This window comes from Malurus melanocephalus, unplaced genomic scaffold (genome assembly GCF_030028575.1).
Source record: "Malurus melanocephalus ecotype Western Australia unplaced genomic scaffold, MMel_1.1 scaffold_42, whole genome shotgun sequence".
Classification (NCBI taxonomy): domain Eukaryota; kingdom Metazoa; phylum Chordata; class Aves; order Passeriformes; family Maluridae; genus Malurus; species Malurus melanocephalus.
Window position 1 is genome coordinate 314,401 of NW_026623274.1, and position 22,429 is coordinate 336,829.

At 39.1% G+C, this 22,429-nt stretch overlaps 1 protein-coding gene across 2 annotated transcripts in view; it reads right to left on the reverse strand.

Annotated features, from left to right (window-relative positions):
• The window catches only part of RALB (RAS like proto-oncogene B), a 45,760-nt gene extending 23,641 nt beyond the window's left edge, over positions 1-22,119 (reverse strand). The window contains exon 1 of one of the 2 annotated variants that reach the window (XM_057364753.1): positions 22,014-22,119. The gene's annotated coding sequence lies outside the window, so the exon portion shown is untranslated. Of the gene's footprint in view, positions 1-1,376; positions 1,536-22,013 lie in introns of those variants that run through there. The other variant, XM_057364752.1, reaches the window with a different exon arrangement.
• Positions 22,120-22,429: the final 310 nt, after the last annotated feature.

A 22,429-nucleotide genomic window follows, 5' to 3' on the forward strand; every position in this document is an offset into this window, starting at 1 on the left:
ATGGTAAGTTGGTATCATCTAATCATAAGCAAAACTCTAAGTAGTTAAACTTATTCTAGCAAGTCTGCTATATGTGAATAAGTGTAAAGCTATTGTCAAGTAAGATTGAGCTGTTGCTATTACATTCTCTGTATTAAAATTATTTTCAGCCTTTGAGAAAATCACTTCCAGGAACCACAGGTCTGTTCCCAGTTGTTAGTTCCCATCCTCACTTGGATAATTTTAATTATTGGGGGGGTGGGGTAGTGTTTACAACATTTAAAAAAAAAGACAGCTTTTCCAGAAAATCATGTCTCTGAGGATGAGGATAGACACTTCCCTATATCTCAGAAGAGAAACAAGGATCTTGGAACTAGAGAAGTAATATTAGAACAGGTAAAAAAAAAAACAAAAAAAAAACCCCAAAATTACTCAGACTGCAGACTTTAGCTTTGAAAACCGCAAGGCTGCTCCTTGTGCAGGTGCAGTCTCCTTGTTCCCTTCCACCATGAAAATATCCAGGCGTAGCCAAGGCTAATTCTCGGAACTGAATTGATTCAACAGGGCTCCAGCAGAATGACCGAGTTAGGCCTCCACCACCTGTTCAGAAAACATGACTGGGCTGCTTTGTCTCACCTCTCTCCCTGCCCTTCTCCAGGTAAAGTCAYGCTCAGGCACCACCCTTCTCTTCCTACAAGATCTACACCGGTAAGGCTGCAGGGAGGATAAAGACGGGCACAGAGAGAACCTACCCAGATAAAACAAGATCCCCCAGGAACTTCTGGCTCAGCTGAGACCGACAGCATCCCAAACCCTCTGCTTATCTCGCACAGACGAAACGTTATCATTTATCCGAGGGCACCAAGGAAAGGCAGGGCAGCCTGCACGGGAGGGATCCACCAGAGGAGCTAACGCTCAAGGCCAGCTCCTCCTCGCCCTTTCCCTCCCCCAGGTCCCACTTGTAGATAGGAGCCACAGCGGTCCTCGGCTACCTCAGCCCAGAACCACCGGGAGCCGCAGGAGCGGCCAAATCCACGAGCGGGGCCTCTCGCCTCCCAGTGCGGCTCCCGCGCAGGCCCGACGGTCACCGGCTGCCCCCGCTCTCCCCTCGCCCGCCCCCGGTGCTCTCCCACGGCCGAGGAACTCCCGGCCAGAAACCGCCGGGCTCTCCTCACCCCACGCACCCGAGAAGGAGGGGCTGCTCCGCACCCCCGGTGGCATCTTCCTCCCCACCCTCTCCGCAGAGTGCGGAGACCGGGGGGCTCAGCCACATCCCCGGGACGCGGCCAGGAGCCGGCGACTCCCGCCTGCCCTCACCGAGAGCGCGAGGCCGGGACGGCCGAGCCCTCCACAAGCCCCAAGGGTTGGGGGATCACGGTGTCGCTGCTCGCTCTCACCTCGGGGCTAAGGCCCGGCTTTGCGCGGCGGCTCCAGCCCGGCTCCCGTCTCGGCTGTGCCCCCCGGCCCCGCTGCTCCCGCTGCCGCCKCGCCCCGGCTCTCATTGAGGGGGCACCGCCGCCGCCCGCGCGCCCCCGCCGCGCACTTCCGCCTTCGCCGGCGCCGCTCCCGGGCTCCCCGCGAGCACGCGCCCGCCCGCCCGCCGGTCACGTGGGGCTGACAGGCCAATGAGCGGGCGGGCGGGCCGTGAGGGGCGGGCCCCGCCGTGCGAGTGGCCGAGCCCCCGGGCTGAGGGGCCGGTCCCGCTAGAGCCGCAGCCGAGCGCGGCGGGTGGTGGCTGTGCGATTCTCTGCTGCCTCTGTTAGGGGCTGCCCGAGCTCTGTGGAGAGCCCCCGCAGCTCTGTTTGACCTACAAGAATCGCTGAATCARTTAGGTTAGAAAAGACCTCTGAGATCATTGAGTCCAGTCTATGACTAAACACCACCCTGTCAATTAGACCATGGCACTGAGTACCACGTACAGCTTTTTCATTAACACGTCCAGAGGCGGTCATCACCTCCCTAGGCAGTCCATTCCAATGTTCTCTTTCTGTGAAGAATTTCCTCCCGGTGTCACACCCAAACCTCACCTGGCTCACTTGGGGCTGTGTCCTCTCATCCTGTCCCTGGGTATCTGGGAGAAGAGCCCGATCCCCACCTGGCTACAGCCTCCTTTCAGAGAGCTTTCTTTTCCCCAGGCTAAACACCCCCAGCTCCCTCAGCCGCTCCCCACAGGACTTGTGCTCCAGACCCTTCACCAGTTCCATTGCCCTTCTCGGAGTTCACTGCAGCACCTCAGTGTCCTCCCTGAACTGAGGGACCGAACAGCACTCAGGATTTGAGGTGTGGCCTTACCAACGCTGAGTGCAGAGGAAGAAAAGAAGTTAGGAAGGGCTCTGTCTTAAATACATCACATATTTTAGTGCAAATTCTACCAACGGATGCAGAAGTTCAGTGCAAAGTCAGAATGCAAAGGAATGGAAGTGTCCCTGATTGATTCACAAAGATTGGGAGTGCTCAGTGCTTCATTAAATCATTGAGATGCAATTCTGTCATGTGTGGGCAGCACAGAGCAGGTTTCTCTGCTTGGGAAAATAATGGCTATTGCTCTATTTACTGTGATTATTTCTTTGAATCCTAAGCTGTTCTTCCCAAATCCAAGTTCTCTCTGGCCATCTCTAGTGTTATTAATCACACAGTCAGGCACATCTWTCTTGCCAGTTACAAAAGAAAACATAACTTTTCTCATTGCTTTAATTTGCTTATTTTTTTCTAGGTTTCAATGTTGACCTATTTGAATTCCACAAATTTAAGAGTGAATATGTTGGGTAAAATTATTCCTTCTAGAAAAACATGCTTTGTATGACAACACCCACTTTGGGAAACTATGGTAATTATGATTACCACTGATCTCCAKGGGTTCAGCTCCTCTGGGACAGAAGTAATATATTAAGTAACTGTGTTAACTCCTATTTTCACACTGGGCCTCCATGTGGCCTCCTGCAGAAGAGAAAGGGAAAGAATTAATTTTGTTCTAGCTCTATCCACTGATGSCTGGGTGAAATTGCATTTTGAAGATGGAGAGCATAAAAAAGGCATGCCACTTAAAATAAATACAAAAGAAAAAAAAAGATTCAACTTTATGAAAGTGATAGGTGAATCAATGGCCTATTGCCAAAGCAAAATAACATGGAGGAGGGATTTGAAAAAAGAAGTTGCAGAGGCAGAAAAAAAAAGGAGTTGTGGCTCTGAGAAACAGCTGAGTACTTAAGGATAGTGTAAAAAGGAAGTATCTTCTGAATTTTTCCTCTCTTCAAGGAAACAACATTTTCTACATTGTTTGTAAGTAAACAGGATTTACATCATCCTTGCATCATCATCAGTTTCTCTTCCTAACTCAAACAACAGCAAACCACCAKATTTTAGTTAACTCCTTAGACGAAAAAGTGAAATTACAAATTTAAGGTATTATGGAAGGTCCTGATTGCAGCAATTCTTTCCCTCTTCCTTAAAGATTGTATCAGACTAAGAACTGCATCAATATTCATCCTGCATTGGAAGCTGGCAGACTGAGAGCTATTTGCTATTTGATGTCATCCATACAGAGAAAGAATAAGCAGAGAAACAAATATTGCCAAATGTGAAGGAATCCTGTTTTATAGCTAACAAATTAGCCAATTCGTGGTATTTCTAGGATTAAACAGGAATGGTTTTTAATATTGATTTTGTACATTTGTATGTAGTCCTACAAACAAATGACCAAACGCAGAAGACCCGAGCAAAAATTAATTAGAACGGTTTACTCCTTATCCTGTAAATATGTGTCTCCATGGCCATCTTTCATGCCAGACGGGCAGTGTGGTGGATTTGTTGCTCTGGTGTGACAATTCACAGAAAATAAACATTTTCAGCAAATTGTATCTATGATTAAAAACTACCAAGAACCTGGGAAGCTGAGCCTTTTCAAACTGAACACAATRCAACTTCCCTGCACATACCACAGCACTGACACTTCCTCTTTCCCCTTGCAAAAAAGAGGGTCGGGAAATGAAGCACATCTATCCTGCTTCTGAAAATTGTTTAGGGGAAACCTACTTCTTTGTAATAATCCACTCATGACAAAGAACATTTATGTGATGCCACATTTTGAATTATTATGCATGTTGCCTGGTATAATCTCCATGGTTACAGATATATTTTTTGCTTCAGTACTTTAGGAAGAAAAAATCTATAGAACAATTTAGGGGACAAATTTCCTTTTCATTGTCGTTCATATTGCATTTATTTCATTATATATGCTTTCACTTCCTAAACAAGTAAAATTTCAGTAGAGATGGAAAAATTTGTCTCTGGCTGTTGCTTAATCCTGCCATGTTTTAAACTGCAAATTCCTTGCAATAGGGACAGTATTTTTCCTGCATATCTTTAGCTCCTAACCCACTAAGAATGTAACAGGGCACTGTGTGTCACTGCCAGAGTCATAAACAACAGTTAGTGTGGTGGGATGACTGAACAGTAAATATTTTTTCTTTGCAAAGATTAGGACTTAAGCTTCCCTTCTGCACAGTTCTAAGAAAAAATTAGCTGAAGTTAGTTCCAGAAACTGGTGATATAAACMCCAGATATTTAGCTCTTCTCCCACCATTTGCATACAGTTCTTTGATAGTGTTCATAGCCTCTCTGGACTTCTTTGGGTTTTTTTGTTTTTTTTCTTCATATAAATTACTACAAGAAGAACAGTGTAAGAAGCCAGTTCAGGAAAAAATTAATTTGAGAAACTTGAAGGCCTAGCAGGCTGCAAATGATAAACAGAAAGAATATCCCCCCATACCACTGATCTTGCAGGGAGCATGAAATAKTAGTCTCAGGGATAAAAAGAAGGTATATACAGTGATAAGGAACTTGGAAGGAGGATCTTGAATTRGAAGGAAATCAGTGCTACCTAGAAAGTCAGTCTGGAGATTTAGGGATGTAATTTGCAATCTTGAGAAATACAAGAAATAAGAAGCAGAGAATGCTGACATCTGAATGCTGTCAAGGGACTATGGCAGACAGGTACTGGATTCACAGCTTTTACCCCAATCTCAGTTTACAGAACTGTTGCCAGTGATAACCAGACAAAAATCAGTGGAGAAAGAGTTGATCCTGCTTCCTTTCCAGCACTGAGGCTGTGCCAATAGCATAAGAACAGGCTAAAGCAGCAGGGAGGTTTTGTCCCTCTGTGAAGGAATTCATAGTTACTCATGGCCAGTCCCTTATAGCACCTGCACAGCACAAAGCAAGGGTTCAGTAAAGGTGATCAGATCCATAATTTTTTATTAACTTCTACGATCAATCCAAAACCATTCTAATTTTTTATCCTACTTTTAAAAACTATTTTTTCAATCAGAATGAATGCTAGTGTAGGAGTGGGAAGAACAGAAAAAAGCTTGGGGAAACAGAAGAATGCTTGGGGAACAGAAAATCCCCAACTCCACTGTATTCTCTAGAATGCTGTGATGTCCTATTTGTTCCAAAAATACGTATTTTTTTGTATGTGCAGAGCTGAGCTGCCAGAGTTAGTCTAGGCTCATATAACTGGTAAGAGGAGGTACATGTACATAGTGTGCACTCAAACAGAATTTGTTCTAAAATAAAAGTTATGTAGTCAAAGATGATTTTCTCTTTGGGCATGGATAGCCTAACAAGAAATACATTTTACAGGTTATTTGTGTTCTTAAGAGAATGCTGCTGACCTTATCATGATTTATGAACTTCAGCATTGAAAAACCATAAAGCAATAAACTARAATATATCTAAAACAAACAATAGCAAATGAAATATGACTCTGGTTTTGGTCTTGTAGGAGATTATGGTGTTTTGTCTGTACCATTCACTTTATTTTTGTTACAAACAGCCGGAAGTCACCACACTAAAATAAAGTTCACTGTCAAATAACCTTTCCATTTCAGATACAGCTGGGATTTGTCAGGATCATATCACAAGGTCATTTCTAAGGAGATTCTCACTGACATTTTGTGAGGTAAGGGATTTCACATTCCAGTTTTACAAGTGTTACACTTCTGATCGTCATGATTATCAACACCATGACAGATTTAGGGCCTGATCTTGGAACTTTTACAGAAGGAGCTAAGTTTATTGTAAATAACTTGATAGCCAAGAATCAAAAGAAAATAAAGGGTGTACAAAGAGTTAGAAGAGGTCATCACATGGCCCAAAGCCAAGATCAGTTACACATATATAATTTTTGACAGGCAATTTTTTAAAATGCAGTTAAGATTGTGGTATTATCATAGCAGTTTGTTTAAAATATTGTACTATTTTATCATGAGAAAAAAAAAACCCCAACATGTACCTTAAATGTGACTTTCTGCAGATTAAGCATTTTAATTAGTTGCATACTAGACATAGCCATGAGACTTTTTTTTTTTCCTTTTGTGCAACCATATGATAAATATTCAAAAAWWTTTTTTTTCATTCTTTGTAKTATTTTTCCTCCTTCAAATAACAGCTGTTTTTGCAGTTGTTTTTTATAGGTCATGTTTCCTAAGAGCCAGTCACTTTTTTTCTCCCTTGGACTCACTCCTGCCAGCCCAGGTTTTCTGAAATGTACTTCTGAAGCAGATACATTAAGTAAAGCTTTAGCACTTAAATATAGAGTAGAAAGTGTGCCTTATTAGTGTCATACAGATCACACTGAAGCCAGTTGGGTAAAAATGTGAATTATTACAAAAATAGATAACGCAGATTTTTTTCAGAATACTAAGCAGCTAACACTGTTGAGGGTTTACCTCCCTCCAAAGTGCTATCTTTTTGAACAGCTGCTGTTGGAAGGTGATTTGAGCATATTTGAAAAAAAAATTCATGCTAACCAATCTCATCCCCCTTATTTTTAAATCAAATTTTCCAGATTAAATGATTGAGAAATATATTAGATTAATAATGAAAATTACTGGCTTTTATAGCAGCCAGCATTCTAGCAGTGTGGGAGCAATACTTCAGAAAGAAAAAAACTTTTCAATTACAATGATACTATTTTTAAGTACCTACTTCTGTCTACAATCTCTAATTAAGTTGATGTAACTTAAAATGAGGTTAAAATATCCTTCTGAAAATTAAACCAGATAATTTTTTAATGTAAACATATTCTGACTATGAMGCCATTCAGTTTTAGCCTATCTTCATTGTTATCAGGGCAATTTTCCCTTTCCATGTTTAATTGCAAATGTTTGATGCTTCTTCACCATTTAAGTGGCAATAGAATTTTCTTTATCTTTCTAAAGCACCTCACAATTTAGCAGAGAGATTTTGGAAACTGAATTTTGGAGCACGTCCTCTGTTATGACAGTATTTTACCTATTCATGAATGGCACACCTAGAATAAACTGTGATATGACTTGGCTAAAAAAATAAAAATCACTTTTCTTGCACCTACAATGTAACTGCACTATTGTGCTGGGAAATGTTCAATTAAAGAAGGTCTAAATGGGAAGTGGAATGGAAAATATCTTCTAGAAGGTGAAGTTTATAWAGAAGTTYCTGTCCATGAACATATTAATGTAGCATCATATTCTTAKGACRTTACATTATTCTCAGTTATAGAGCTTGTTAAGCACATAATAGTCATGTGATAATGTTGCTACATTTGAGAAATTTTCACTACTGAGCTGAGTGTTCATGTGTTAGTTTACACAGCATTCTTTTCTAGAAAACATATGTTACTTATGGTTGATAACCTAATACAGTCTACAAATAGYCCCTCCTTTTTTCCATGTTAAATTGATAAGAGTTCAATATACTTCACATTAGAAGATTAAGGAAAGCAATTTCAAAATAAGGATGCATTGTACTCCATAACATTTGGGCTTTTACATTGTTTTTTTAGTTTTTTCAGTGTACAGTAACATGTACTTAGGATCTGTCAGAACAGGCATAGATTAACTTTTTCAAATAGAATTTCGCTAGGAGCAAATTATATTGGTAGGAGCAAATTGCCATTCAATATACTAATAAGTTTAATCAATATTCAATCTGCTAACTCTTTAATRAATACATTGTAAAATAAAAAAAAMCCAAAACACTRCTTTCTGTCTTCTGATGCAATTCACAGTAAACCTCTTATTGCTTTGGAAAAGCCTGGGAGGAGCTCTACTGGTTTKTGGGGTCCTCAGTCTACTAAAGTAATGTACCTTGGCCAAAATCTCAGACACTCTGAGGACTCTCTCAGACACTTCACRAACACTCTTTTTGAAAGCTGCTCTTTAATCCCCAAATTTTGTTATTTCATGGTGATGTATTTCTGGAATACTACAAAAAACAAAATAGAAGTACTGCAGTAAAATGAAGACTAAAATAATTGCCAAGAGCCAGGAAGTTTTGAGTTGAGAATTCTGATGCTGTGGTTAATGTGAGCAAGCAAAGGGGAAATAGAGGAAGAAAGGAACTTTTGAGGGGAAAGGGAGATGCACATCTATGAGGGTACATATACATTTCTAATTTAAAAGCTGAAGCTGTTGTGTTTGTGCACAACTAAAATTGTGTTTAGGAGTCAAAAATTCTGGTTGTCCCCAAAATTCATTGAAGATACACTGGATTTGTAGCACAAGAGAACTGTATTATGTAGTCACAAGCAAACCCACCCACTCTTCTACCTAGGCTAATCTCTTCAAAATAAATAACTGAAATCCCAAATTAATCTAATATTTGCAGCCTAAAAGAAGTTGTTTACTGGGAAACAGTGAATATTCACTTTAATTTAGTCTGGCTTTTCCCTTCCATTGAAGAACCATGTTTTAAAACCTTGGAAACTGTGTTACAGATTTACCTAGAGCAAAATGGCTTCTTTGGACATTTTTTGATCAGCTACAGTTTATTGAACAGTGTTATGTTTTGGCTTTCTCTAATCTTGTTTACTTGTTTTGACATTTTAATAGATGAGAGCAGAATCTGTGTATATCATCTACTGCAAATCCGCACCTGTACTACTACTGAATCAGCGTGTCTGTAATGCAAATGTTGAACAAATTAATGCAATAAGTTCCATCTATTCAGAATGAAAACCTAAAATTTACAGTAAGAAATAAACCTATGTCTACATCTTCTAAAAGTCCTTGAGAACTATGATTGCCTTTAATCATACGAAACACCTTTGTGTAACTCTGAAATCTTTAGTAAGAAGCTTTACACAACCTTTCAGAGAACAATAAATCAAACTCTGACTTTTCAAAATTGCTTCTCTGCACTCAGGCATGAATTTCATCTTAAAGCTGTATTTCTTGAAGGGCAACAACAGACCTTTAGCCTATTTTCCTGATCAGACTTTCAGTAGCAGAAAATGAATTGGTTTGATCTGACTCATAACTACAGTTATTCCCTTTACAACTCTTGCCATTTTTTAGGCTTTCCATTTTCTATGCAATAGTTCACTAACATTTTAAATGGAATTATAACCAGGTCATAAGGCATACAAGGCCTGCTTTTTCCCTGCCTTTTTTCTTCCATACCAATTTCTGTCTGTGAAAACATCTGCAAAATACTAAATGTCAGTTGATACAGATTTAATCACTAGGGAAATGGTCACATAATGGAGAGGTGGCCCATAATTTTATTTTCCATTCTCTGGAAGCAGTGCACAATGCATCGAAATTAATGTGGAATCTTCCTTTGGTTCCTTCCCAAAAAGAGCAGTCCTTCATGCTCTTAGGAAAGCAAAAGTGCCATGGATTTGRCCATTGTGGCTGCAGATATCCATTATGTCAAATGCAAAATGGAAYAGTCATGTCACGTCCATGGTAGATTCAGCTTGATGTAGTTCTGCCTTTTCAGCTTCTTTTCACAGAGCCTAAGCAATGTGGCCACCTGCTGAATCCCTCTTTTTAGCATGTAAAGAATCCTTTGTTTGGATCAGCTGGACTTCCTTGACTTCTTAGCTCYGAAACAGTTTCCTTGTGGCTTTTCTTATACCTCTCCAAGGGTTTTCTGGGGATAATTTGGGAMTCTTTCAATTCAGGATAACATGGTAAAACTCAATTCCTTCCCATTTAGCAGATTTGCACTCTCTTGCTTTGTTGYATATTAATGAAGGTAGGCCTAACCTGACATTTCTAAATACAGTCTGAATCATGGCAGAAAGAGTTGCAGCACTATTCTGATTGCAGTTAAAATTTCCTTAAACTTCARGACTCCTCTTTAATACTTTACTAAAAAATGAGCTCATCATTAGAATTGTTATAATTTCTTGCCCAAAGCAGCTGTGATTTTACAAGAATTTTCAGTTTCAGTAAGCCATAGGTAGCTTTTCTTTCATTAAGGTTCTATGTATCTTAGGGAAGTTTCATCTCTTAGTTCTTGTCATGCTAACAAGTCAATTAAAAAGTAGAAGCAGGTAAAGATTTTAGCATGAAAAAAAAATCAAAACTTCTGATGGGGAACTATTTTGCAAATAAATGTAAAAGATTAATTTAGRACTTTTATCTGTGTTGGAAAAATTTATTATCTGCATTAAAAGTTAGGACTCCAGAGGGCCTTAAGAGACCTCAGATACATGAATCTATTCTACTTAAAAGTGAATGAGATTTATTCAACAGCTTTATGACAGTGTGGGAAACATACTGTCTAATCCCCAGAATTTTCCAGCTTGGTTTAAACCTGTCCTTATGGGGTCACTCCACACACAAGTTCCTTCTGATRTGTAGTTTAACTACTGGCTTTTGACATTGTGGCTACTCCTGGTCTTATTTTAGATCAACACCACAGAGCTATTTCCTATTTGTATTTTGGTCCATGTGCACTTTTAGCTCTCTGAGAAGCATGCTTTGCATTCCAGCAGGAGAATTTAAGTCAGTTTTTATTCTTATTGACCAACATTAATTCTAACTGAATTTTTGTTAATTCCAAACTTTTGACTATTCATTTTTCAGGAGAGTGTCAATGGCTCGTTGCTCCAGGACATAACTCATTTGTATTCACAACTCACTAAAGCAGCCTTTTCCAGCCTGCCAGAGACACAGCTCCAGTTATTTGGGCAGCCAGTGCTCTCATTCAAACCCTAGGTTTTGAGCAGAATCTTTTTCTCATATGCTTCTGATGTTTTCCAAATGCACCAAACCAGTCTGCTGGCAGCCTTATTTTAGTTATATAAAAAAWGTTTTAGTTCCAGTTCTTATTCTGTTTCATGTAAAACCATTTCATTCTTATTCTGCCAGAACTTTGCCACCCTCATTCTAGTTCCTGTTAATAAAATGCAGTGTTTCCTGGTCTGCATCCGGTTAGTGCTGACACAGTCTCCTCAAATCTAGTGTGGGTTCATCCCACCAAGGACAGGAAATGTTCTGTTTTGCTGAAYCAAATCCGACCAGAAATAATGTGGACAAAGAAACTTTTAAGAGGGAAAGTTTAGGTAAGAACATGACATTTGAGAATACAACAGTCAAGGTTGCAAACTCACAGGGAAGAAATATCAGAACTGATAAATGGTAATGGTAACAGTAATGAAATATAGTCTGAGAATTTAGCCCAATATCACCTTTCTTCTTTGTGTGCTTTTCCTTTCTAAGGTTTTCGTAATGTTTTTTTTTTTAATTTGGTTTTTTTTTTAATGTGTTCTATTCTGTATAACTTGCAACTTACACTAAGCATATACCAATTTCAATTTGTATTATTTAATAAAGGTTTTACAAGTTTTTTTGCAATTTTATGTTGCTAATAATAACTTTTTGTGGAATGACCTTCTGAGGTTGACAGCTTTAAATCTTCCATTTAGGCTGCCATTTGTGACCAATTGTCTAAAAAGACAACCAAATCCACAAGTAAACAGTTAAAACAATAAACTATGTGATTACTGTGGTGAGTTCTTGAAATATTAGTATTTCAAAAACTGCCTGTGGAACTGGCAATTGCYACACAAGAAGTGAAGGACTATTAGGGCACAAGAGGCTGAACTCTGAGGCATCACTTTGGCTTAGGGGATATGGTAGTTYTGTGTATAAGCACAAAGCATTGTTATCAGAACTCTTCTATTTAGTCACTCTAAATATATTTGAAATTCACAGATTATCAAATGGTGTGCAGTAGTTGTGCAGCTGAAAGGAGGAAAGCTCTTAGCTGAGAATTTAAATGGGACATGGCATAAATATTTAAGTCAAGGCATTGCACAAAAAGGTGAAAACTGACCAAATGTGCTTGAGAAAAGGAGATAAAGCACAGGTAGGAGACAAAGCAAATTAGAAAGTCACAGTGTAGGAGAGTGAAGTTTAACGAGTGATTTGCACAGTCACATCCAAAATCATGGCTTCCCTTTCCTAACCAAATCTGAATATCCTTCTGCATCAACAAGGATGGGTAAGGGATTTGCTGTTATTAGGGACTTTTAGCTGATTTAGCATGACTAGGCAGGATGCTCTTCTTCCTCTGAGGTCACTAACTAGTGTTCTAGTGTCAGGAAGTTCTGCCTTCCTTCCTGGCTCCAAGCTTGCTACCTCTACAACATCCTATGCTTCTGGCAGAGCTTCCTTGCTAGAATAGCACAGACAGATAGCCACACACTGCTAAAAAATAGGGGGTTCAGACATTTCTGGTGTCTTCTTTCCTCTTCTTTCTTCTCCTCTCTTGTATAAATAACCATCATATTTTGTCTACTGGTGAGTATTTTCATTGTGAAGGATTAGTCTCTAATTTTGTTATGGTAATTATTATAGCAATGTAATATTTTGACATATAGATTAATTACAGTTTTGGAAATCAATGGTTTTGACACCTTTGCATTTGAGATATGCTRCATAAACAGATTTGGGCATGTTCGACATACCTACAAAAATTGGAGTATGTTCAAAATACTTACAGTCATAACTATTTTCTTTCAATTCTAACAGTCAGGATTACATGTTTCACCCCTGTAATAATGGATTTTTCCCAGTGATGACTCACAGGACATAGTCTCTTCACACAGTTTTTCACAGAGTAAACCACAGAAGTTCCCCAAAATTTTCACTGAAAAAAAGCAACTGTAGAGCAAGAACACAMCCTCAAATAAATACTAGCCTAAATATGTGACCAAATGAAATTTCATATAGCTTGTGACCTGACTAGAACAGTGCCTAATTTGGKAACCTTGATACACTGTGACACAGCAGATGTGCATTTCTGAGCTATAATAGCAGCCTGTAGCACAAGGCAGCATGTCCCTAAGAGAAGATTGAGGCTTATTTAATATTTGCATAGTCTAAGATAATAAGAACAAATCTATTAGATGCCTCCCTTAGCATACTGGCCTCCTCTCCTTTTCAGTCCTCTCTGTTTCAAGAGCTATGACCATATCCCATTCCACTGACTTTAGCACCAAATCTGGATATATAATGAGACAGCAGAGTAGAATYTGACAGCTATTCAAGATGGAGCTAATTTGTATTGTAAAATTACTTCTTGTTTYCTTCTTGATCTTCATTATTAGCTCAGTTGGTCAGAGTATGGGGCTAATAATAACAAGATCATAGTTTTGATCCCCATAAGGGCCATTCACTTAAAAGYTGGACTCAAYGATCCCTGTGGGTCCCTTCCARCTCAGAATATTCTGTGAWTCTGTGATCACAGAAAGTTACATACATAAATGATGYCTTAAAGGCATAAATRATGCTTAAAAGACAAATGTCCCTTCCCTGTAGAGATTATAATCAACAGTAAGTAATAAAAACACAATATAAAGAACTACTGCCAGGAGGCAATAGTCTTCCCAGGGACTATGSTTTCCTATGGGACGTGCATACTCTTAGTCATTCTTAATCTACAATCAGTCCAGGTTAAGTACTCTGTTTCTTCTAAAGATGTAAATAGCAACGCCTAGTGGATTAGCATAGAAACACAKAATGGAAGAAATGCATCTTAGGAAGGATTTGAATGAAGATAGCATTGTGAGTTCTTGCAGAAATCTTATCAGAAAAGATTTTAYATCAGAGAAGAATAGTTGCTGCCTTTTCATCACAGTTACTTTCTGAAAAACAAGCACTGAAGAGAGATAAGGAAACTTCCTTGCAGACTATTCCTATTATCAAATAGCAACTTCACTCCACCCTTCCCGTGTATTTGGCTTTTTAGAGAGTGCCTGGAGCTGCCGTTTTGTTCCAAGATTACCTTCAGAAAAATCTCCTACCATTATCAGAAATGCTAACAAAGGAAAGAAGTGTACACTACTTCCAAAGAGGAAAAATGTAATTAACTGGCATTGATCAAAATCTGGAGAGGTACCCCGACTGAAATGAGATCGACAGCAGTTCAGGACTGTGATTTCATACCTCCTACCATTCACACTGTCATACTTGGGCAGTGAATCAGGCTTGAGGGGAGGSTTGGGTGGAGCAACAGGCTGCAGGGGAAAATTACTGTCCTTTGCTCCCTACTCTATGTCCTGTCCCTCCTSCCCATCCCCCAAGCAGCAAATCAGAACATCAGTGGTGGAGGAGCGCTGCAGTTCTTACCTTCCCAACAAAGAAATAAGGGAGAAGGATTTCTAGAAGCGTTTCTTTCGCATGTCCAAGCACTCACAGGATCATTCAGACAGAAGAACAGCAACAACTTTTCTGCATCACGATGCTATTCTTGCCCATATTTCCTGCTCTTTGGGATGAGGCAGCAGCTTGCTAGGTGGAATTTCCATAGAAAAGGTGTTTCAGACAAGACAGAAGATCCTGCAGACCAGATTGGGCCAAGGAGCTGCATTTTGCTGGCCAAGAATTTCCAAAATTCATCTGTGTCAGCCTGACTGCATCCACTGACTGTGCTCTGAGTAAGGTCAATGCTAAGAGCTTTTGGCGATCACTGTTTATATCTGGACATAAAGACTCTTATTCCATCCTCAGTCTTTGTGCAAACCTTCTCTTTGCAATAGGACACTGCTGAGAGCAGGGCTTCACAACCCTACTCAATAGTCTCAGACACTGGGCAACATTACAAAGGAAATTGTCATCACCCAGGAACTTCACACACAGTTTGTGGCTTTTGGAGTCATCAGTCCTTATTAGAAACAAAGAGAGACCAGTATGAACAGGCTGAAGAATTCTATTAACTCATAATCCTGACAGTTGTGGCCAGTTTTATTTTTCCTTGGTTACCCCATTTGTTGTCACAACACTTCATTCTGGAGCAGAAACCCAGTGGACAAAGCACAGGATTAGGAAGTAAGTAATTTAACTGCACCCTGAGCACTAGTACTTATGTAYGGTGACAATGTGGAGATTGTTGCGCACTATTATTAGGGAAAGAGTTGTGTGTCACAGTGCTGAGGTGGGAAAAGTACTGTTTATGGTTGTGATTGATACTGTGTGCTGCAGCATAGTTTTAGAAAGAATAATGCTGCAACMTAAATATTTCTTTCAGCTGGGAGCACACCTTGTTTGTTAGACTACACAAGTAGAAGGAATTTCCAACATTCAAGCTCATAAAGTGCCTTTTAAATGAAAAGAGAGACTTGGCTGATTGAGACTAAGACAACCAGGACTGAAGGAGTTTGGCATTTAGATCACAGTAGCTGCAAAACCAGATGACAAAGCAGAGCTTTAAAAAGCCTCTCAAATAGAAAGGTTTGGGATGGAAAGGAAGTGAGAGGAATGGAGGGTGTCACTTACTAAGGGGAGGAGATAGGAAACAATGATGCTATTGTGGTAGCAGAGCTGATGAAGGTCAGAGACGATAATCTCTGATTTGCATTCTTTCAAAACACTCATATGAAGTTGGTGATTTTTTTAGTGAAAGATTAGGGCCAAGGGACATTGTGGCCAGGGAGTTTGCTGTGCTTGTATGATTGTAATCTACARTGCTTTAGTTTTCCAAGGAAAGAACAGTGCCTTCAGCAATTTTATGCAAAGGATATTTGCTTTGCATATGACTTGCYGTAAGCCTTCTGAAGAATTAGCTAGAAACCTTAAGATCTGCACTTTACAGGAAGCTCTGGGAAAGGTCAGCCCGAGCTATGATATCTGGAGAAGTCACTGGAGGACATGGAACAAGCAATGAGGCTGTCAGGTCTAACTCTATCCAAGAGATACTAAGCAGAATATTTCCACCTTAAAGAAATGCTTTTTTGACCACCGACTGAAGAATTGCCAGACACATGAGACAAGTGTCCCCAGGGCATGGGACCATAGCTGTATCTTATGAAATTAATGAGGGGTAATCCTACAAGGGGATCCATGTCAAATTGCTTTTACAGAAATTGCCTATACAAAYCTATCTCCTAGGAAACAGTATTTATCTACATTAATGCTCTTTACCTAGTACTAGATTTATAGAATATGCCTAGGTTCACTGCTGTTTAGATTTCCCTCCTTTAGCATTCCTACAGCTTGCCAGAATGCCTGCTTCTGCAGAAACAAAGGTTAATTAAACACATCCGCCCATTAGATCAAGGAGTGAACATTATTACAATCTGGCCCCGAGCTACCTTCTTCAGCTGTCAGCACTGAAAGACACTTGGAACTACAAATTAGTCCTCAAGCAAAACTAGTTTCAGCAGAAACAGCTTATTTTATTGAACAGGAAAGGTCTTCCCCATATTTAATGTTTCAGCTTATACTTGTCTCACTGTACCTAGTTCCAGCAAGAAACATTCTAGGGGTATTTTGCAAGTTGTGTGATCCAAGGCTCTTGGATCTTTACAGGGCCATGATTAATACATAGTAAGTAATGTTAGAAAAAATCTACCTTGTCTGCATTGCCAACTCCACGTTTTATAATTAATAGATTTTAAGGTAACTCATATTGGATTTTTTTTTGTACTTGTGGTATTGCTTAGCTTTGCCCCTTTCACTGTGCCTGCATAATGGAAATAAACTGGCCAACTCCCCCATTATGCCTTTCTTTTCRTTTTCTTTTCCCTTTCATTTTCTGGCTCTTATGTATAAGCACCATGTTACCACAAATGCTTTCTCAATTCTGTGAGTCAAATCTAAAGAAAAATGTATTAATTATGTGACCTCTTCAGAGTAGCACTATGGCTATGTACCTCAGTTTCCCTCTTACTGTCATGGGGAATGAAGTCAGGCAGCATATACCTTTYACAAACATGTGCTGTTACCATGCTTATAATCCCCACTACTTGAAGAACTGACATTCCTAAAATGTTTTCTTTCTGTGCTGAATCAACAGAACAAGGYTGCAATAGACCTGCCAGAGAGCAGTGACCAATAATCCAATTACTTAAGGTAGGCAGGACACATTGAAGTCTTCTCTGAAAGTAGAATCTTAAGCAGTGTTAATTATGTAAAAAAGTGCAATATCTACTTAATCATAGAAGCTGGCTTGTATCTGCTCTCTTCAACAAAAAATGAAGCAAGTATAACTCTCTCTGCATCCAAAATTCAAAGCCCCTATTTTGTCAGAACTCTTCTCAAATGTGATACTGTATTATGCATTCCCCATTTTCATTCAGATTATCCACAAGTAATTTCTRCTCTTCTCAAGCTGACTCATTCTTCATACCTATTAGCTGAATTATTAATGAAAAGGAATCTCTACCCATGAACTGAATCTTCATATATTTAATTTCTACTGATCTGGCTAGTTTYGATCAGACACACAGACCACAAATTCTTCCTATTCCCAATCTGGAAGAGAACACCTGGGCACTTTGTTTCAAACCCTGTTTTTCACAGGGTTTCACATTTTATTTAATGTTTTATTAAAATTTTCAGCTTCTCAAACACGATTACCATTACACTTAATAKTTTAATAATAGGAACTATGGAAAAAAGGACACATAAGTGAARAGCTACAAAAAATTCAATTATTTGCATTGCTTTCTTAGTTTTGATTTCAAGGTGTATAAAAGTCACAGAACTGTCTTATTTGTCCACTTTGYACTGGACAACTCCTGCTGCTTTTCAAAAACCTTTTGTCCTTGATAGTGGTCCACAGACACAGTGCTGTCTTGCAAACTGCTCATCACTTGGCATCAGGACATTTTCTGAAGTCTCTGAGAAGAGATTCTTTGCTTAGTCTCTAGCAAAAACTGAAAGCAAAGTTGGAGTGGTACTCTGATCAGTCTTGGACAGCTGATCACTGATGACATAGCCCTAGTGCCAAAGTGCAAGATATGCTCATAGTTAAAATTTTAAGAAGATAAATCCCATAGGAAAACAACATAGTAAACCAGAAATRTTGATCCCGAAGAAGAAACAGAATGTCCTTCTTGGAACATCTCTCCTTGACATCTTACCTGAAACATTCWGTCTAGTCTGTAATTCAGGCAAGATGTGACAATCTTCTTTACAAGTACATGTTAAATTACTTTAGAGTTGCTTCTATAAATATAGCATGCCAATGCTTACTGACTGATTTTTGCCACCTAGGAGATTTATTTGCATTCAGCAATGAAGCAGTTGAATTCTTAAGGTATTTTGTTGTTGAATTTCAATTAAGTTGCAAGGCTGCCTGCACTGCAATGTCCTTTTCATTACAAGTGCAAAAGCCTTTGTAAAAATYTTGGAGCTGACCACAGCCTTTTGCTGCTTGTCTCACCAGCTAAAAAGCCTGTATGATACAAAGTATTGTAAAAGGCTGTGTCTGTACTCAGGTTTAATAGGGAGCAAGTCCTGGTAATATTATTTCCTCATTCCCCTTTCTTGAGCCTCTTTAAGTCTAATGCCTATGTACATATTTTCTGGGCCATTTATCCTATCCTATGCTGAAGAACACTATCAAACAGATAAGATGGCAAGGATGGGAAAAATTTATATATGTTCTATCAACATAAACAACTGTGCTCAGGAAAGGTCTAAAGCTGCTKGAGCATTTCATTAGCCTGGACATGGGTACTGTTCATTTGAACAGGTCTGCAAGGATTGCAACCCTTTCTCTACCAGTTTATTCAGAGATGACCTGGCATGTAGTTCAGAACTGCACTTCTAAGCACATATTTCTTAAGAYGCTGCTGCTCTTTTGTGCTTCGGGATACATTTTCATTTAGTCATGACAGTGTAACCAGCAATCTATCTTTTGCTTTCTGTGGGCCAATAACTTTAGTATGCTCCATTAATTAAAGCTATGGGTATTATTAAATGTAACAGCCCTATACTCATGAGAGTATGAAAAAAGTGTTGTTACATTGACAGAAATAGATTGCTGTAAGTTTTAAGTGCATTCCTTTTTTTTTTTTGGTGGTGATATGCTAAAGTATATTTTTGAAGTTCAGGATCACTATAAACAAAAAGAAATTGGTTAAAAATCTGAAGCAATATCTGAACAAGAAAGACAAAACGGGTTCTAAGCAAGGAAAACTTCTGTACATATTTCAGTATTGCTTAGGTGATTAAAACATAATACTCCAACATGAAATCAAGAACAATTATTTTAATACACTAAGGAGTTCATTCAACTTCACAGTTAAGCCTAATTTGATGACTAAAATACAGAGAAAAGAACCAGAAGACATAAAGTCTATTTTCAGCATTAGCACTGACTCACTGTGTGATATTAAGCAAGTCACTTAATTTACTGCCTCTCTGTCTCACCTGTAAAATGAGGGAGCCTGCCTCACAAGTGCTGTGTGGGATTACTTAATTAAACATTTGCTATGCACCTAACTTTTCTTGAATGCAGGGTGCTGGAAAATTTATTTTTGAAGACATATATAAAAAGGGTACAAGAGCAGAAATAGGTGGTTTCTATAAAGGGAACTCAWATCTCTTTAATCTTTGGGTTTCTTAAGCATGACAAAATAATAAACTACATGACCTGCTGGTCACCAACGCAAGTGAGCTAATTGGAGGCATCAATTTTGGCAGCAGCCTGGGCTGCTGTGATCATGCACAGTGGAGTTTGCAGTTCCCAGGGATATGGGTTAAGTGAAGAGTAAAGTTAGGCCTCTGAATTTTATAGGAAMGCAAGATTCCAGCTCTTCAAGGAATTAACACTAGGAGACTCTGATAAAATGCCCTCAGAGAAAAGGGAACAGAATAGAGCTGGCAGATCTGGACATTTTCCATAGAGTGCAACAAKTCTCAATATCCAGGTGTAAGAAATCAGGAAAGGACAGATTGGACAAGGAGGTGATTTGAGATATTCAGCGTGGCTTCATCTAGGGCAAGTGGCCAACCTAGKGGCCTGACTACATCACATATTCTAGAATTCTATAAATGGAAGCCCTTGAAACAAGTTTATAAATTGAAAAAAAAGCATAGCCACAAACTAGACCAACCAAACTATAAGTAAGGATAAAAATATATCATTATTCTTCAGTAGATCATACAATTGAAAGACTACGGTGAGTGCTTCCCTTGATATATAAGCAAATTTATATCTAATGGAAGTGAATGGCAGTGATTTAAATCAGAGAAAGAAAAGAATAGTAATGTTTTCCTAAAGTCCAAAGTTACTGAACTCATGGCCACACGACATTGTTGGACACCAAGATCTTAGTGAATTCAAAAAACAAATATTTCTATGGAAACGTGAACATCCGCTGTAATATTCTATTAAGTGAAAGAGTTAAAATCCCTCACATTGCACAGTACAAGCCAACAACTGACTGGTAGGCATGAAAAAGTACTAATTGGTAGGCTTGTAAAAACATCTCCTGTGAAGCCTATTGGGCCGCTGATCTCTCTGGACTTTGCTGCAGCTGGATCAGAAGCACCCGGTACTTGTGATCACTGATCAGAGGTCACTGCTGGAGGCAGAGCCCTGGAGGAGCTGGATTAATGATCACCTCTGGTACAGCAATCTCGATGYTACTGAGGCTGAGCAGCACACAGCACACCTTCAGCATCCTGCTACTCTTATCATAACTRTGTTTAGAAAATGTCAGGCTTGTTCTGTCATAAAATTAACTAATCAGCAACTTTTAACCAAAGAGAAGTTTTTACCTCACCATGCAATTTAGCAGACAACAAAAAGCAATGCTTTTTACTAATACTGTGCTGTGACCCCATGAAGGAGCTGATCAAAACCACAGTGAGCAAATTAAAAACACATAAAGTAATGTGATCAATTATACATGTTTCCTGTATAGCTGCTCTCATCACCAAGGACTTTTTTGAAGACTTTTTGAGTTATTGTTATCTTAAATATTCACAAAAATATCACTGCTGCTGTTTATTCCACCTAACCTTAAATTGAGGCCTTTATATAAAGCATGGTCGTAAGKCTTTTACAACTTTGGAATGAAGTTAGTGTTCCGTAATCTACAGGACAACAGGCACAGGAAAATTCAGATGCTCTATCCTTTTAAAAGCAACTTTCTTTGTTAATATGTAAGTCCTACAATATAATTTGGTAGATATAAATGCATGTCATTTATTTATTTTCATTAGAACATTTATTAYGCTGTGAAATGAGGATTCTACTTTACTTGTACATATATTAAATATAATAATAACCATAATAATAATATCTATATAGTTACCAAGTTTCTACTAAATTAGCATTGCAGAGACATCTAGACAAAACCTTAGGCCCTCCACCAAGAGTAGCAGAGTCTCTAGCTCTGCATTTCAGAGCTACAGRCCAAGATGGAAAAAATGCAGCAGTAACACCACCACCACAGGTTATGGTTATACTAAAAAGAGTCAGTGACTCTCTGTGAACGTTTACTTGGCCTGTATGCTTTAGGGATGAGTGAAGATTACTGAAGACAACTATTCCTTTTATTCCTCTTTTAYTGTACTTATTACTAGCTAGTACTGCTACATTCCTTATATGAGGCCAGATTAAGAATAAACAAGAGGTGTTTGTCATCCAGCATTAATACGATACCATGTGCCCGGGCACAGCTSCTTGCATGCACATTTTAGCAGCTGTTTATTCCTGTCTGTCCATCCACAGCAAAGAGGTACAGTACCTGTACCTTGGCCCTTTTCTAYACCTAGCCCACACCTTTAATCCAATCTCTGCCCCTCAAGAGCCTCCCATGTTTGCTGCTGGTTTTTTTCTCACCCCAGCTGAGCCAGGGAACTCCCTTCTCCTCTTCACTGTCGAATACTGACAGCAAGTTGTCATTTTACTTTTATTTGTGTCCCAAACTGTACATACATATAAATACATAGAGCAGTGATTGTTCTCTGATGCAGCTTTACAAGCTGGATAAATTGGTTGTTTTCTCAGTTCATACTCACTGTGCTTAAAGGGTTGTTTGTCCTAGAGCAGCAGTTTCTTAAGGAGTATGAATTAGGCAGGCAGGAGGTAACAGGAGCTCCACTAGAGTCTTACTGACCAATTCACATGATGAYTGTAGCTGGACTCCTCCTAGTGCCTCAGAAAGTTACAAGAAAAGGGAAGGGCTCAGGATATGATATCATGCACTCATTCTAAAAACAAGGAAACTGTTGAGGATAATTTAAAAAGTAATAGCTTAAAAATTGTGAATGGCCAATAACAGAAAATTACTTTTCTAATTCTTCTTTCCTACCCTTTCCAGTTAAAAGTTTCAATAAATAAAAATTACAAACTTAGAAAACTATGCTTGCATTGTTAGTAGGACTAGCCTAAGAGACCTATTACAACTGAGGCACTGCAAAGCAATGCTTARTGC